We start from the raw sequence: 15086 nt of genomic DNA, 5'->3' as shown, positions 1-15086 counted from the left end.
ATTAAAAGCAAAGAGCATTAAATTTACAAAGAAATATGTGTAACTAAGGTCAAAATTATTATTAGCGAAAGTTTTGCTTTGCATACCAATGATACCATTGTCTGTGTCTGAATAAGGAAGAATGTTGCTTATATTAATTTATAAATGATCATGACGATTAGAGTCATTTTGCGTTACAACAGTAAGTGATGACTTTGTTAATGCTTCAAGACTATTTTGCATTGCTATACCGCAGACACGACTGCGGTGAGCATTAGTTTTGAAATTTTTATTGCGCAGCTGTCATCTTGCAGCCGCACTGCCGCAGTGTGATCTCAACTGTCAGCGTTGCTGCAGGCATGGAATATATCTACTTGGCGAGCCGCGACTGAATTTTTCGAGCTGTGGTTTTATGGATTTGCCAGCTGTCATTCCATTTCTTCGGGCCGTGATTCCATTTCACCGAGCCGTGAATTCCATATCTCGGCCAAGGCGGCCATGAAAAGCCATTTACAAGGCGCGAATTCAGTTACAAAGTCCATGCATGTGTTACCCCAAATCTCTAATTTTATCCTAAAACAGTCAAATGGCACTGATAAAATTCTGTCTTTACTGTAAGTTGAGCACGTATTAATGCAGTCTGACTGCTTTGACATGACCGCAACTATGCGCGATCTTCAACAAAACATTTAGTTGATTTGTTTACATTACGAATTTACAATGTTTATGTTTTTTCTGCAGGATATTTTAGCGGGAAGGGAACGGTAAAGCAATGCGGATTGTGGAAGTTGAAAATTTTATGAAGTGACAATGTTTGCGAAGTGCAAACCGCGATTTTTCAATCAAACAAAAATTTATGACATTTGAGCCACAAGATTTCATACCTACTGAAATTATATGATATTAGAGCCACAATATTTTAGACAAAAATAGGACTTTTCCAGCCCTGCGTTGCTGGGAGTTTGTCTGCGGTCCTGTCACTCCCGTCTGGTTATCTGCTCCTCTGAGTCCTCTCCCTCTGCAAGGCATGATCTGCTCCTCTAATTTAAGTTTGATGTTCCTAAAACCCAAATTACCAACATAATTCAAAATCAATATCTAATTGCACCATGAGAGGTAATGAGGCATAGCCAAAGCCAAATATCTTTCAAACTTTCAATATTCACCCACTTTCTGCACAGTGGCTGAGTGGCATATCAGCAAGGCAGCAGCATATAGCATTTCTTCCATAAGCTAATACCGTAAAATGGGGTAACTTAGACCGGCGGGGTAACTTGGACAACTTTTCGTTTTTTTAACAAAAACCTCCAAAACTCAAAAACTATTTGACACAGAAAAATTTTGTCATTGGGCATTAAAAGCCTAATACTGAGGCTACATAACACAATAGAAAGATTTAAAAAGTTTGCAAATCTAATAGGTTAAAAAATTAAAAATGTGACCCACAAAAAAAAAGCTATTATTTAAAGCCTGTCAGAGTACCCCCTCCAATTTTTTTTTATTTTTTGGTTAAATAACTCCAGGTTTTGATGCATTATAGTAGAACTCTTCTAGTTACATATGCAAATGACAAATTTCAGGAAAGTGTCATAGTTTGCAAATGGTGGGTGCCGCCCCCAAATGGGGGAACTTGGCCCACCTAATGTCAGCCCTGACGGGGTAACATAGACCGGCTTGGAAGTTAATATAAAATTACCATATATAACATATTTTATGTTTGACAGCCTATTCATGATTTTTCTTTATGTTTCAGACTCTACAGAGTCTTATATATGGTAATTTTAACTTAATTTCCAAGCATGTCAATATTTACCCCGTCAGGGCTGCCATTAGGTAGTCACATTTCCCCCATTATGGGGCAGCACCCCCCATTTGCAAACTATGACACTTTCCTCAAGTTTGTCATTTGCATATGTAACTAGAAGAGTTCTACTACAATGCACCAAAATCTGGAGTTATTCGGAGTTATTTTATCAAAAAATATAATTGATTTTATCACCCGGTCTAAGATATCTCAAGAACTGGGGAAACAAAAACCGTCACTTTTTTTGAAACTACATAAAGACTATGAGAGGCAGGAGCCAGCAATTTATGGTGAGTGAAGCTAGAGTATAGAGGGTAAATGCGGTATATTCTGACATCGTGGGTAATTCCGACACCTCTAGTTTTTCCTTTATATTACGCTTTGTTTTAGTTCCATGCGTTTGTTGATGGTTGAAATAGTGACGTCATACATTTGCGCATGAAACTACTGCCAAAACACTAGGTCTGGGCCATCTAGCGGGAAAATGTTGAGATCCAAAGAGAGATGGTGCATGCCACCCAATGAGATCATCAAAAAATGTGTCAAAGTTGACAGTTGACCTTGCTCTACCAAATAGTAATAAACTGTTTGTGTAGAAGGAATATTATGGTTTGAGACTTTTAAATACGTCTGTGAATATATTAGGAATCCTTTGTGTATACTTGTATTTGCTGATTTCAAGTGGTAAATAAATTTGATAATCAATTTTCATTACATTGCGCCAACTGTGCACAGCAATAGCTTAAAAAAGGTGAAAATGCGCGGGAAAATTCACCAAAAACATACATCATCCCACAGTGACAAAGCAGAGAATTTTTTAGACTCTCCCTCAAGTTCATTCTTGAGTCCTATAAGTAGACCAGTAAAGTATCATGGATACTAGCATTATCATACTTAAGAAATTGGTTTAAATCATGAGTTTTTGAGGAAATTAAAAATGAACTGATTCCAAAAAAGCTCTGGTTTGCCACTATGCATCATCCTGAGTGTGGCTGGCACGTAGTAAGGTGTTTTGAGACTGAGAGTCACGTAAAACAAACCGAACTCGAGTAACACATACGGTTATTTTTTTATAGTTTCTCATTTCTCGATGCGTCCTTAATGTGTCGGAATATACCGCGTTTACCCGAACTGTATTTTGCAGGTTTCAATTCAAGTTTAATTTAGCTAGTAAAAAAATAGCATCATTTATAAAGAAAAAAGTGGTCTAAGTTATCATAGGTATTTTACGGTACAGTACTAATAGGGTTACAACTTACAACTTTACAAGACTAAGCTTGTAGGTTGTAGCTAGTTGTAGCTTGTAGCCTGCATAGTGGCAAAGCAGCGAGTTTTTTAGAATCTCCCTCAAGTTTATTTTTGAGTCCTATAAGTAGGCTAGACCAGTAAAGTATCATGGATACCAGCATTATCATACTTAAGAAATTGGTTTAAATCTTGAGTTTTTGAGGAAATTAAAAATGAACTGATTCCTAGTGATTCAGACTCACTGCGCAGACAGAGACAGGCAGACAGCTACTGAGCTAGTACCTATAAAACCTGCAGAAAATATATGAGCCATCATTTATAATCATAGATCGCACATAATGATGAATGAACATTAAATCAAAACACCAAATAGAATAAAAGTTCATTCACTTCTTTCACCCACACATAATATCCCACAATCCCAGTCCCACTGAATTGGCACTAATGGCATTTCAATCAAAAGTTCACAACCAACATCAACACGCTGACTGCCACAACATTTATCTCGAAGTGCGATGACAAGCCGAGGAGCGCGCCGTAAGTCAACTATGTTGTGCAAGTTCACACGTTAAAGATTGACAAGTGATAAATAAATATCTGTAATCTGAAGCATTAAACTTTATGATCAACCATCACTACGACAATCATTGACCGATTTTTCATTCGCAAATAACAACTTGATTTCACAGTAAAAGTTCAATAAGTTCCATAATCAAAACAGTTACGCTTGCGTTAAAATCATGAAAAAATATTAGTAAATCTAATGCAGTTATGTGCTTACTATGAAGTGCGTTTCACCTGATAGGTGTGGGTATCATAATCCAGCCTCAGGACTCACAAAGCAAGTAAGGATTGATAAATAGACGGAAATTTTACTAATGTTTACACCTTTCTCGTCATGGCCTGCAGAGGTAAGTGCTACAACATGTAATTTGAAAATAACGACTTTAAGCGGTCGCAGCTTGCTCAAGTCAAAAGTCTTGCAATATCAAGCAAGACATATTTATGATTCGACAATGTCGGGTAGACAGCCCGCGAGGGGGTGGATCAGTCTGTTCGACTGATCCAGCGGGCTGTCTACCCGGCATGGACTACATAAGGTTGACCCACGGCGATTTTTCGCCGTTCTGCGCATCTCTAGAGTGACTTTACTGTGGTCCCAAAATGTAAATAGTATAGATAGAACACGTTGTTTTTATGGGTACGCAGCAGTGCACCACCAAATTTGTGCGGCAATCAACTTTGAAAAACGCCTAGCATATTTCCAGATGACCATCAATCAGCCGCGGATCAAGCCATCCGTCAGTAACCAGCCCATGGCATCATCTTGCTTTAATTAGGAGCTTTAATCCACCATATTCTGAAGCGAATAGCCCAGAGATTAATGGTTGTCCACCACTGAACGTTGAATCGAATCATCACTTCAAACCCTGACTTTAGCTCGAACTGTAACTATCGGACAACGGACTGCGACCAATCAGCCCTGCGTACCAGTGGAACTGCATGTATCATGCCGTGCACCATTAGACGGTCACTTTTAGCTCACAACATCCGGGGTTAGGTTTCAGAAAGCATAGTTCTGTTCCAAAATCTATCGTCTGCCGACGAGTGACTTCCGCATCTTCGCTAGATTACGTAACTTTTAGCTTACAGCATGTGGGGTTAGGTTTCAGACAGCAAAGTTCTGTTCCAAAATGTATCGTCCTACGATGAGTGACTTCCTCAACTTCCTTAAATTACATAACGTTTAGCTCACAGCATCTGGGATTAGGTTTCAGATAGCATAGTTCCGCTACAAAATTTATCGTCCTACGACGAGTGACTTCCTCAACTTCCTAAAATTACATAACTTTTAGCTCATAGCATTTTGGATTAGGTTTCAGAAAGCATGGTTCTGTTCCAAAATTTATCGTCCTTTAACGAACGACTTCCACAGCTTCGCTAAATTACGTAACTTTTAGCTCACAGCATCTGGGGTCAGGTTTCAGATAGCATAGTTCTGCTCCAAAATTTATCGTCGTACGACGCGTGGCCGTTCGACCGTAGGCTGGTTCGACACACGGGTGGTCAACGTTATACTAGTTCAACCATGGCTGCCTGACCTCGTGGTACTCCCAACCAGCAACTGAACCCACTCATGTCGACTGATCTTAAGGTTATCCTGACGGCAATAAACCGCTCTATATATGTTAAAATTTCATGCTAGTTTTCAGAACGAATCTTTACACAAACCGCTGTATTGCGAGTGGTTCTCGAGGAACTTCGTAGAGCGCTGACCGTCTTATTCCAGCAGCCAAGTATAGTGAAGGTTGTTCTGGTAGTAATGCAGTCTTCATTCCATTATCTTATATGATGAGGAATAAAGAGGGGCAAACAATGATCCCTCGAACAATGATCCATCGAACTATACCAGACCTCGAATTTGAAACCGAAAATTTCTTAGGTGTTGAAAATTTGTTTTAGTTATCGTTTGCAATTGTGTAAAGGAAAAATGCTTATGATATTCTATGGTCCACGTCAAATATTCATTGAACACGCATTAGTAAGGTAACATTTTTCGATTTGTGCCAGTTCTGAGAAGCATTTCTAAATTCCTTATCGTTACGTAAGCGATTTTGACGTCTTAACTTCTCTGCGTGGAATATGTGCGTCAAAAATTCAATGAACTTCAGAGCTATTGAAGGATGTCATGACGAATAACTGCAGCTTATTTTGTGTAGTTATACCTTGGAATAAATTATCATTTATCCTAGTAAGTGATTAAATTTTAGTGAGGTTCCGTAAAAAGCTAAATGGTTGGCCATATTTCGACTGTTGTTTAACAGCAGACGTTTCAGCTACCAATGTAACTTTTAACTTCTGGGTTGCTTGTATATTCTGTAATGTCCTAAATAAATCACATTCCGATCGTATGTCGAAATAACATTATTGGAAAGAAATGAAACTTTGTCTAAGGATGGAGAAATCAAACATCTTTTAATATTTCCTGCTTTATTTTCTTCGTCTGAGAATAGAATGCATGCCCACCAAACACACATAAAGTCATATTCTCACATCTGGGAAGACGTCGTTCACGGTTCAATCAATCTTCAGACTGGGCTGCGTTAATCTTGAAACCGATCTTAGTCACGTTCAGAAATATAGTCAGAAGCTGACTTCTTAAAGCCCATTGATGGCATTTCTCGTAAATCGTTGATGAAAAACACATGCTGTCTATTGCGTTGTAAGCATTTGCATGCATCTCAGCTAAACACAAATTTTCTTCGTTGTGTTTTGCATAAAAAACTTCAAATTTAGTCACCGCGACATCGGCTTTCAACGCGCGCTGAGGGATTGCAACTGCCCCATCCGCATGAGGTCCTGCATATGTGGCGAGGATACATTTCAAGAGCTTTTCATGCTGTCCGGCGTCGTACTCGCTATGAATTCGGCGGCCCCAAAAGTGCTCTCCGTATTACTCAATTGGCTATTAATCTATACGCGAGCGCATAAAATGGACGTCACATAAATAGGACGGCATTTAGGGCGCTTGCTTGTCTCGTCACGAATGTACGTCAGGTCCATTCTCGAGTTCATCATCTGACGCTGCATCCGATGTTATAATGCACGTTTGTTTTAATCTTTTGATTTGACACGAAAATTAACAACCAGTAATCTTGGTCAACTCCTCCTTTCTTGCTAACTTCTTTCTTTCTTGGTAGTTGAGTCCAAGTGACGTTGGTTTCTGTTCGTTTCTGTACGCTAATATATGTGGTCCGTCTATTCCTCCCTAATCTAAACCCGTGAAAAAATTCTCTTTTTCGTTAGAATATCAGAACTCGGAACTTAGTGGTTTATTTATCCGTAATATAAATTTATGAAGCCCTTTTGTTGCCTGGCCTCAGTATAATGGAGGTCGCTGTTCTTCATGTACTCGAGTCGCTAATATTCGAGTTTGGGTCGGTGCAATAAATAATTAGAGTTCTTCTTGTAGTCGCATCCTTTATCGGTCTTAGCAGCGGACAATACAAATGTTTATCATGGAAACGAATATTGGTAATCAAGTCATTGAACTTGGCGAGAGAATATTTCTGCCAATTGCAGGTTTTTTCAGTTTTCTCAATTAAAATGGCAACTTCATTCCGTTCCAATTATTTATTAAAAGTTTATGTAATCGATTCACAGACCATTATTCGTTATGTTGGAGCACGTCCTTAGACGAGCAAATATTATGACCATGCTTTTGTAGTCTTCGCCCTAGAGCCTAGATAATCGGACAATCTGGCAGCCTCTCAAATAATACAACAGTTGCTTCTCCGTCCAATTAACAACAGTACTGCGTCGTTGTGGCTGCAGCTTCTCACGAGACTTCTCACTCGCCCATTTAACTGCTCCCAATACTATAAGTAGTCACTGCAATAAATTCCCATTTCCAATCTCTTTTCATTTCCAATCCTGCTTACTGTGTGGGTAATGACTGCGTTTATTTACAACACTGCGAATCTCAATATACGCGAGTCAAAAACATGTGCGAAAACTTGATATTTTCCATTATTCGACAGGAGCTCCATTAATGACCGTACGCATGTCGCGTGCGTGAATTGACTTCACGTGTGCCAGTGGCAGATGTACAGAGCCCTCAGCTGTACTAAGCCTCAGTGCATCATTTCATGCGTATCTGCATAACATTGATCTCATGACGATGACTAAAATAAATTTTCTCTGATATGAAATACAGCTCACTGCCTCCTTACCTTAAATATAAATTGCACTCCAGTTTCATCGCCTAAAATTTCATGTTAGCCGAATTCGCATCATACGAGTGAGACTTTAAAGAATATTCATGATATTTCGGTAAAGTTAACGATTTTCTAGCCAGTTACAACAGACGTATTCCGGAAAAATTTATGACGAACAAAATATTATGTTAATTAAAGGGACTCAGTTTAGGAATTAGGAATAAAGAAGATAAAAGAAGTTTACGCTTTATTGCGATAATAAAGAGCTTCGTAAACGTTCAAAAATTTTTATTTTATCGATATCGAGTCGCCTTTGCACATTCAAAATTTTCACCTATTATCATTTATCATAAATGAGTGTTTCTCGTGTCTTCGATGTTCAAATTTGAGAGAAGGATCACTTACACGACTACATTTCCGGTTTCTTATCATTAAATTTATTTTCTCTTCGAACCAACAAGTCTTTCCATAAATATTGAGTTTCTGGGAGGCTCCACTACATCAGCAGGATCCATCACCTGGGGAGAGTGGATGACTGAAGGGAACATAGGCACTCGGAAGATGGAATTACTCGCGCCGAGTCGCGAGTATATTGACTACGCGAGTCGAACTGACAATAATAAAATGTAAGACATGTCCGGGTTACTTCTGACTCTTCCGGTTGTCCGCCTTGTCGGATACGGAACGTACGGTAATCGTAAACTGCGGCTGATATACATACGAAATGTAAACAGATGGTGTTCAGTGTCCACTATGCAGAGGGTGGATGCAGCGTCGCCAATATATGGATTTTTAAGCCCAAATCGCCGCTAGCTATTTTAAAGATGCGTCGCCGGGTAATTTTTAATGAAAAGCCATTTACACTGAGTAATGAAAAACTATTCACAAGCCACGAACTTATTTACAAGGTTGCATGCATGTGTTACCCCAAATAACTAGTTTTACCCTGAAAACAGTCCAATTGTACAGCAAGTGTCAACTGAACATGTAATAATGCAGTCTGACCGCTCTAATGTGACCGCAACTATGTAATCATAAACTTGATGTTTACATTTTTTTGGCGGGAACTCATCGCAACTGCAACCGGACAAGCTTCACTGCATCCTGATCCGTCCAACATATCGGAAACCTTACTTTTTTTCAAAATAGTTGGCCAAAGACTGAGAAATGTATTAAATGCAAGACATTCAATCTAAATGTGTCGGCAAGATCTTCTGAAGGCGAAAATTTTGCTACTGAAGCGTCATTAAAGATCTTGCAATATTCATCCACTCTCTGCACAGTGGTTCAGTGTTGCCATATGACTTTGGAGAAAATTTCTTCTAAAATAAAGATGGCCGGGATTGCGCAAACACGTGCGTGAAGATAATCAATTTTCATTACATTGCACCAACTGTGCACAGCAATAGCTTAAAAAAAGTGAAAATGCGCGGGAAAATTCACCAAAAACGTACATCATCCTGAGTGTGGCAGGTGGCATGCATTGTCTCTCTTTGGATCTCAATATTTTCCCACTAGATGGCCAAGACCTAGTGATTTTGCAGTATTTTGACGCGCAAATGTATGACGTCACCATTTCAACCATAGTGACAAACCAGAGATTTTTAGAATCAGTTCATTTTTAATTTCCTAATTTACTCAAGATTTTAATCAATTTATTAAATATGATAATGCTGGTATCCATGATACTTTCCTGGTCTACTTATAGGACTCAAAAATGAACTTGAGGGCAGGATGGAATTCTAAAATTTACAGTTCATATATTATTTTCGCTACACCTAGACCAGTTTTTACATACAACATTATTTGAGGCAAAAAAATAAACTTCTTATAGGCTTAAACACGTATAGGTAAAAGAATAAAAAGTTTCTATAAAGTAATCACTTAACTTGGAAATGTTGCTTAGTCTCGGATAAATGTTATCGTTCTCGTAGTCTCGGATAAATGTTATCGTTCTCATAGTCTCGGATAAATGTTATCGTTCTCGTAGTCTCGGAAAAATGTTATCGTTCTCGTAGTCTCGGATAAATGTTATTGTTCTCGTAGTCTGATGTGGCCATGATGACGTCACCGTCAATGTGACTGCGGTCAAGTCAGACTGCATGCCAGCAATTAAAATACGACGAACATTAAGTAATATATGAGTAAAGGATGCAAATATAGCATTTGGAACAAAATTCTCCTAAATATTGACATTTACATTTTCTCTTGAATAGAAATTGCAAAATGCTAAAAACCGCGAGAAAAAAACAACGATCTCGAAAAAACGCTCCTAAAATCGATCAACTCGCAGTTCCAAAATCTAGTCACAAATTGGACACGTGGTCGCCACGGTACCGCGTGGCTGCCCTTCCATTTATATTTAATGTTAACATTCTTAAATGAGGAACTTTCCATCTTTATTTGAATCGCCCGGCGCATATTTTCTGTATGTCTCAGACACAATAAAAATTTTTAACCCTTATTAAACAAATTTTTTTAGAGAGGCGGGAAAAATGAACTGGTATACTCCATTCGACCATGGTTATAATTACCAAGATATGATATGTACAATTGTGTGTTAAATATGTTTTTCGATGAAAATATGTCGACCTTATTCAATCCCTTGTACGGGACAAGAACTAATTATATGTCTAGCGAGGTTGATATCAGAAATACTTCTTTAATTATATCAAAACTTTTGCTCATAATTTGAATAAATACCAAAGTATACGGAAAAGGACCATAAAAGTCCAAATTCGCATATTATTACATGCGCCAGACCATAAACAGAAAAATAAAGGCAAGGCAAAGTCATAGCCAGAGAAAAATCAATGCCTTTATCGCTTTTCTTTGTATTCCTTCATTTATTACAGTCTAAATTCCAATACCCATTTAAATTTTGGTTTAAGTAATAAAGCAGGAAGCAATAAATCGATGGGCCCGAAATTCGATGTCAAAGCTTTAAAATAATCTTATTTCGTCAGTCATACGTAATAATAGTACTTGTATTACTATTATAACTATGTTTAATACTGTTAAATTCTTGAATTAGACGTTGTTAGAGCCTAACGCTACGTCCGATCTGGGGTCATCTTTATGTTGATTGCGTGCATCAACTTTTTGACGCTGTAATGCCTGATACTTTCAATATACAGTGAAACAACCTATTCAAAATATTATTAAAATGTAAAAGTAATTATTTGCATATCATATCTCATCCATTGATAAAATCAATTTAAGGCTAATTATTTTTATGTTAAAATTTTCTGTCTGTGCGCAAATTAAATTACTTTACTCGAAATTATATTAAGAGTTTTCATTTGTTTCTAGCCAATGAATTAGGATTAGAAGCTCAATCTATTTCATTAGTTGTTTATTTTGATGGACATTAATCATAAAATTGTCAACTCACTGATTGTTCGTTGACACAAAATTTGAACAATCCCGAGCGAAATTCGTTGACCTAACTTAGTTATCTCGAAATTAATCCGAAAGAATTCACCCTATACCAGCATATTCAACCTAGCTAAATTTTCAAAAATGATAATTAGTTTGCATTTAGTCACGTATATATGCAATTCAATATGCCTGTGTAGTACGTACCCTAAGCAGTGTAGCAGACCATCATTGTAGATTTATTAACAGTCTTGGAAAAAGTTTCGGAGTCCAGCTCCATCATCAGTTCGACAATCTAAAAAATGAATACATGATACGATATATGATTGTAGATTGTCGAACTGATGATGGAACTGGACTCCAAAACTTTTTCAATATCTATATGGTGAATTTGCTTGGCGTTATCTTTGCTTTTAATTCCTTGTGAACTTGGCGATTTAAGCAGACCGATAATATAAGTATTTATAAACAGTCTGAGACAGTAACCGAATATTGAACTGGTTTTACTTCAGTATGGTCATAGAAATTGGTTCCCTGCATCCTCACCATGAAAACATTTATTCTTCACCTAAATAATTTCAATGATGCATTACCTAAATGCGACCTTACGGATTATGTTCATTGAAGTTATTCGTGATTGTGTCCGGCTGTTGTGTCCGTGACTCCTGCATGAGAGCCTGACGGGAGTCCGGGAAGGAAAATGCAGAGCTGTTGTCCTATGAAAGTATTTGCATTCGAGCGAACTTGCTATGAACTTCGCATTGGGAATGCGCTTTTGATTAGCCGAAACATGCCTAACATGAAGCTCGATGAACGTGGATGTGAATGGGCCAAATCGTTAATGAATCAAATTGTTTAAATTGAAGTCTCAGTGTGTTTGAGGCTATACCATCGAAATGAATCACAAGTAACGCATGTTATGCTAACTGAAAAGTTGCATCGGTCTAAAGTTGCAAATGAAGCAATTAAGTCTATAAACCGCCATCGTGTCACAACCTAGAACAAGTTTACTCTCACTTCTCAGTGAACGTAAATTTATTAGGGTTTTGTCACAATTTTACAAGTGTAAAAGTGCAATTTAATTTAACTTACGGCAGTTCTGAGCTAATATTATTAGTATTATTAAATGGCATTAATGCAGCACAAACTTATACAAAAATATCAATAACACTAGGTTTCTAGCTTCCTGGTCAATGTTCATCCTAAAATTTCTGCATACGAAAATATGTTCAATAAAAAATGAATTGAACCTCATTAATTGTCCTCACATCTTTGTGTTGGTGGCAATTACCGTGACCGATGAGATAGGCGCCTAAACTTCAATTTTCCAGAAATGTGCCGGAAACAAAGAATTCCGGGCAGGTCAAAGAGGAAGATGTCCTTTGAACTTGGCTGAGATTCCTGAACAAAGAACGTGCGCGTGAAAGATTCCTGGTGGGCGGAGATACCGAAAAAAAGAGGCTGCATCGTAGGTCTACCTACACATATATAAACCACTGCAACCTGGCTACGGCATACACATAACACAGACGTGAGCATTGAGTTAAGAAGTGCTGAGAAGATCAAGGAATATTCAAAAATGGTGAAGGTGAGTCATTTTCAGAGACTTTTCAAATTTTAGAATTGGGAAAATTTTTCCATTTGTTAAATTGTATTACAATTGGAGAAATGTGTGAATTTATAAATCTTATTAGGTGTAGAACAATTATCAACTGAAATCACACACCACTGAATTATATGTGCTTTTCCTGTTACTAAAAATTTGCAATTAGCAAAAAATGTTTAAGGAATATGACTGAAGTGAAAGAAGTACTCATATTCTGGTCAGAATATGACTCAAGAATATAACTCAGGTTCATGCAGGTCACAATGAACTCATTCTCTGCATAATATTTATTGTCATCACGTATTTATTTATTGTCATCAATAATACCGTGTTGCTGCATTGAGCAAATTTTGGTACGTGTTGTGGTTGAAAACATGTGACCTAAATCAAGGTTGGAGGTAGAAAAGCAAGTAAATTTTCAACAATTATATATCAAATAGTATATGTTAAAAAATTTCAATGCAAAACTTGGACAAATGTAAATATTATACTAACGACAGAAGAGAGCAATGAGATGTAGAAATGAAATAAATTTATGTTGAACGATGAACTATTTTTGCTCAAACCAATACTTTGAACGTAAATACAGAATCCCTATAGCACAATTAAACATATTACGTTCAATGCTGATATGTTGCGCTTATAATACGCCATATAACACCTGATACGGATTGTTCTCAAATAAAATAAACAATACAAAATTACAGACAATACCTTGTTCACAGCCTAAAATTCTTCTCTTTATCGTTGAACACTGCTTACAGGAATGCGGTTAATATTCTGACCTTGTCAGAAGAACTCGTCTTCGATTTCTGAACATTACTATACTAATATTTAATTTATTTTTTTTCTCATTTCTACGCCAGAATTATGCACTCACTCGTTTGAAAGAAATTTTGGATATTTTTTTCCTCAATTCCACTTTTAACTTGATATTCGGAAAATTTTTCCAGTGCTTAATTTCTCAACACGCTTAGAATTTTTCATAAACGTTGAATAACGAAGGACAGCTGAAGCTACCCTCAGTATCGTGATCAGCTGTTCCGTGTGTTGCAGGTACGATTCGTGATGGTGGCTCTGATGCTGGCTCTCCTGGTGCTACCGCGTAGCGATGCCTTCCCCCTCGATATGCTCACGATAGGCGCACTCAATGGGGGAATTGGCCTCCAAAGACTAACTCGTGGCAGACTCGGCGCGAGTAATTCCATCTTCCGAGTGCCTATGTTCCCTTCAGTCATCCACTCTCCCCAGGTGATGGATCCTGCTGATGTAGTGGAGCCTCCTAGAAACTCAATATTTGTGGAAAGACTTGTGAATTCCAAGAGAAAATAAATTTAATTTTATGCAAACGGTTTGTAGCATCGTGTTATTGATCCTATCCTCAACTGTGGAAATATAAAACGAATGGAGCACTTATTGCTCGAGTGAAAATAATAGCGCCTCGAAATCTATGACAACACCAATGAACATAGAAAATCAATACAATAATATTGATATAATTGAATTATTGTTATCTCCTTAACTTCTTGAACGTTTACCATATTCGTTCCATTTCTCGGAAACTTGAACTTGTCTTTATTTTAGAAGATTAGTTGGTAAAATGTTTTGAATTGGAAAAATAAATGATTGATAAATTTTACACTTACTATAAACTGGTTCATTGCAACGTTTTGAAAATCATGTGAAAACTAGAACTAGAGATTACATTAAATTTTTTACACTTAATGCATAATTCCGCTTTCACGGGACTTAACTCGAGAAAACGGAAGAATTGTGATTTGAATAACGGAGACTTTAAGCTTAAATTTACTTATGTAAAAGTGAATGATAATGCGCGTCAAGGCATCAAAGGTATCTTTTGACTGCCTCGTTGGGCGTGTGTTTTCTGATGCTGCTCAGCCTGCTCGCCGTCACTCACTGGCAATAATTTTGGGCGTCAGACACATCGGTTTGCTTCAAGATTTTCTGACGAGAAGGAGTAACTAGAGTACTAGAAGTTCTAACAATATTGAAAATTATCAATTAAAAATACATATTACTTCATAACCTCTTGGCACTTCAAAAAGTTAACTTTTATTCAGCACTCCTAGGCTCTCGAAAAAAAACAACCGGAGTCAGAGCTTCCCAAGCTACCAATTGGGACGCAATCAAAGCCAAGTAAGAGCTCATCGCTAAATTGAATAATACTAAATTGCATGTAAGAAAAATGAAAGTTACCTCGAAATCATCTGAATTATTGCATGCACATGTGATCTTACTTGATGTTTTGTATCACTAAGACCCTGCAAATGAGATTTAAATGATAGAGTTTCTCAAATAGAATGATGTTCAAATTTCGAGTCTGGAAACAAAT

Source organism: Hyalella azteca, unplaced genomic scaffold, assembly GCF_000764305.2.
Source record: "Hyalella azteca isolate HAZT.00-mixed unplaced genomic scaffold, Hazt_2.0.2 contig3748, whole genome shotgun sequence".
Lineage (NCBI taxonomy): Eukaryota > Metazoa > Arthropoda > Malacostraca > Amphipoda > Hyalellidae > Hyalella > Hyalella azteca.
The sequence above is the reverse complement of the archived record's forward strand: the minus strand, read 5'-3'. Positions refer to the sequence as shown.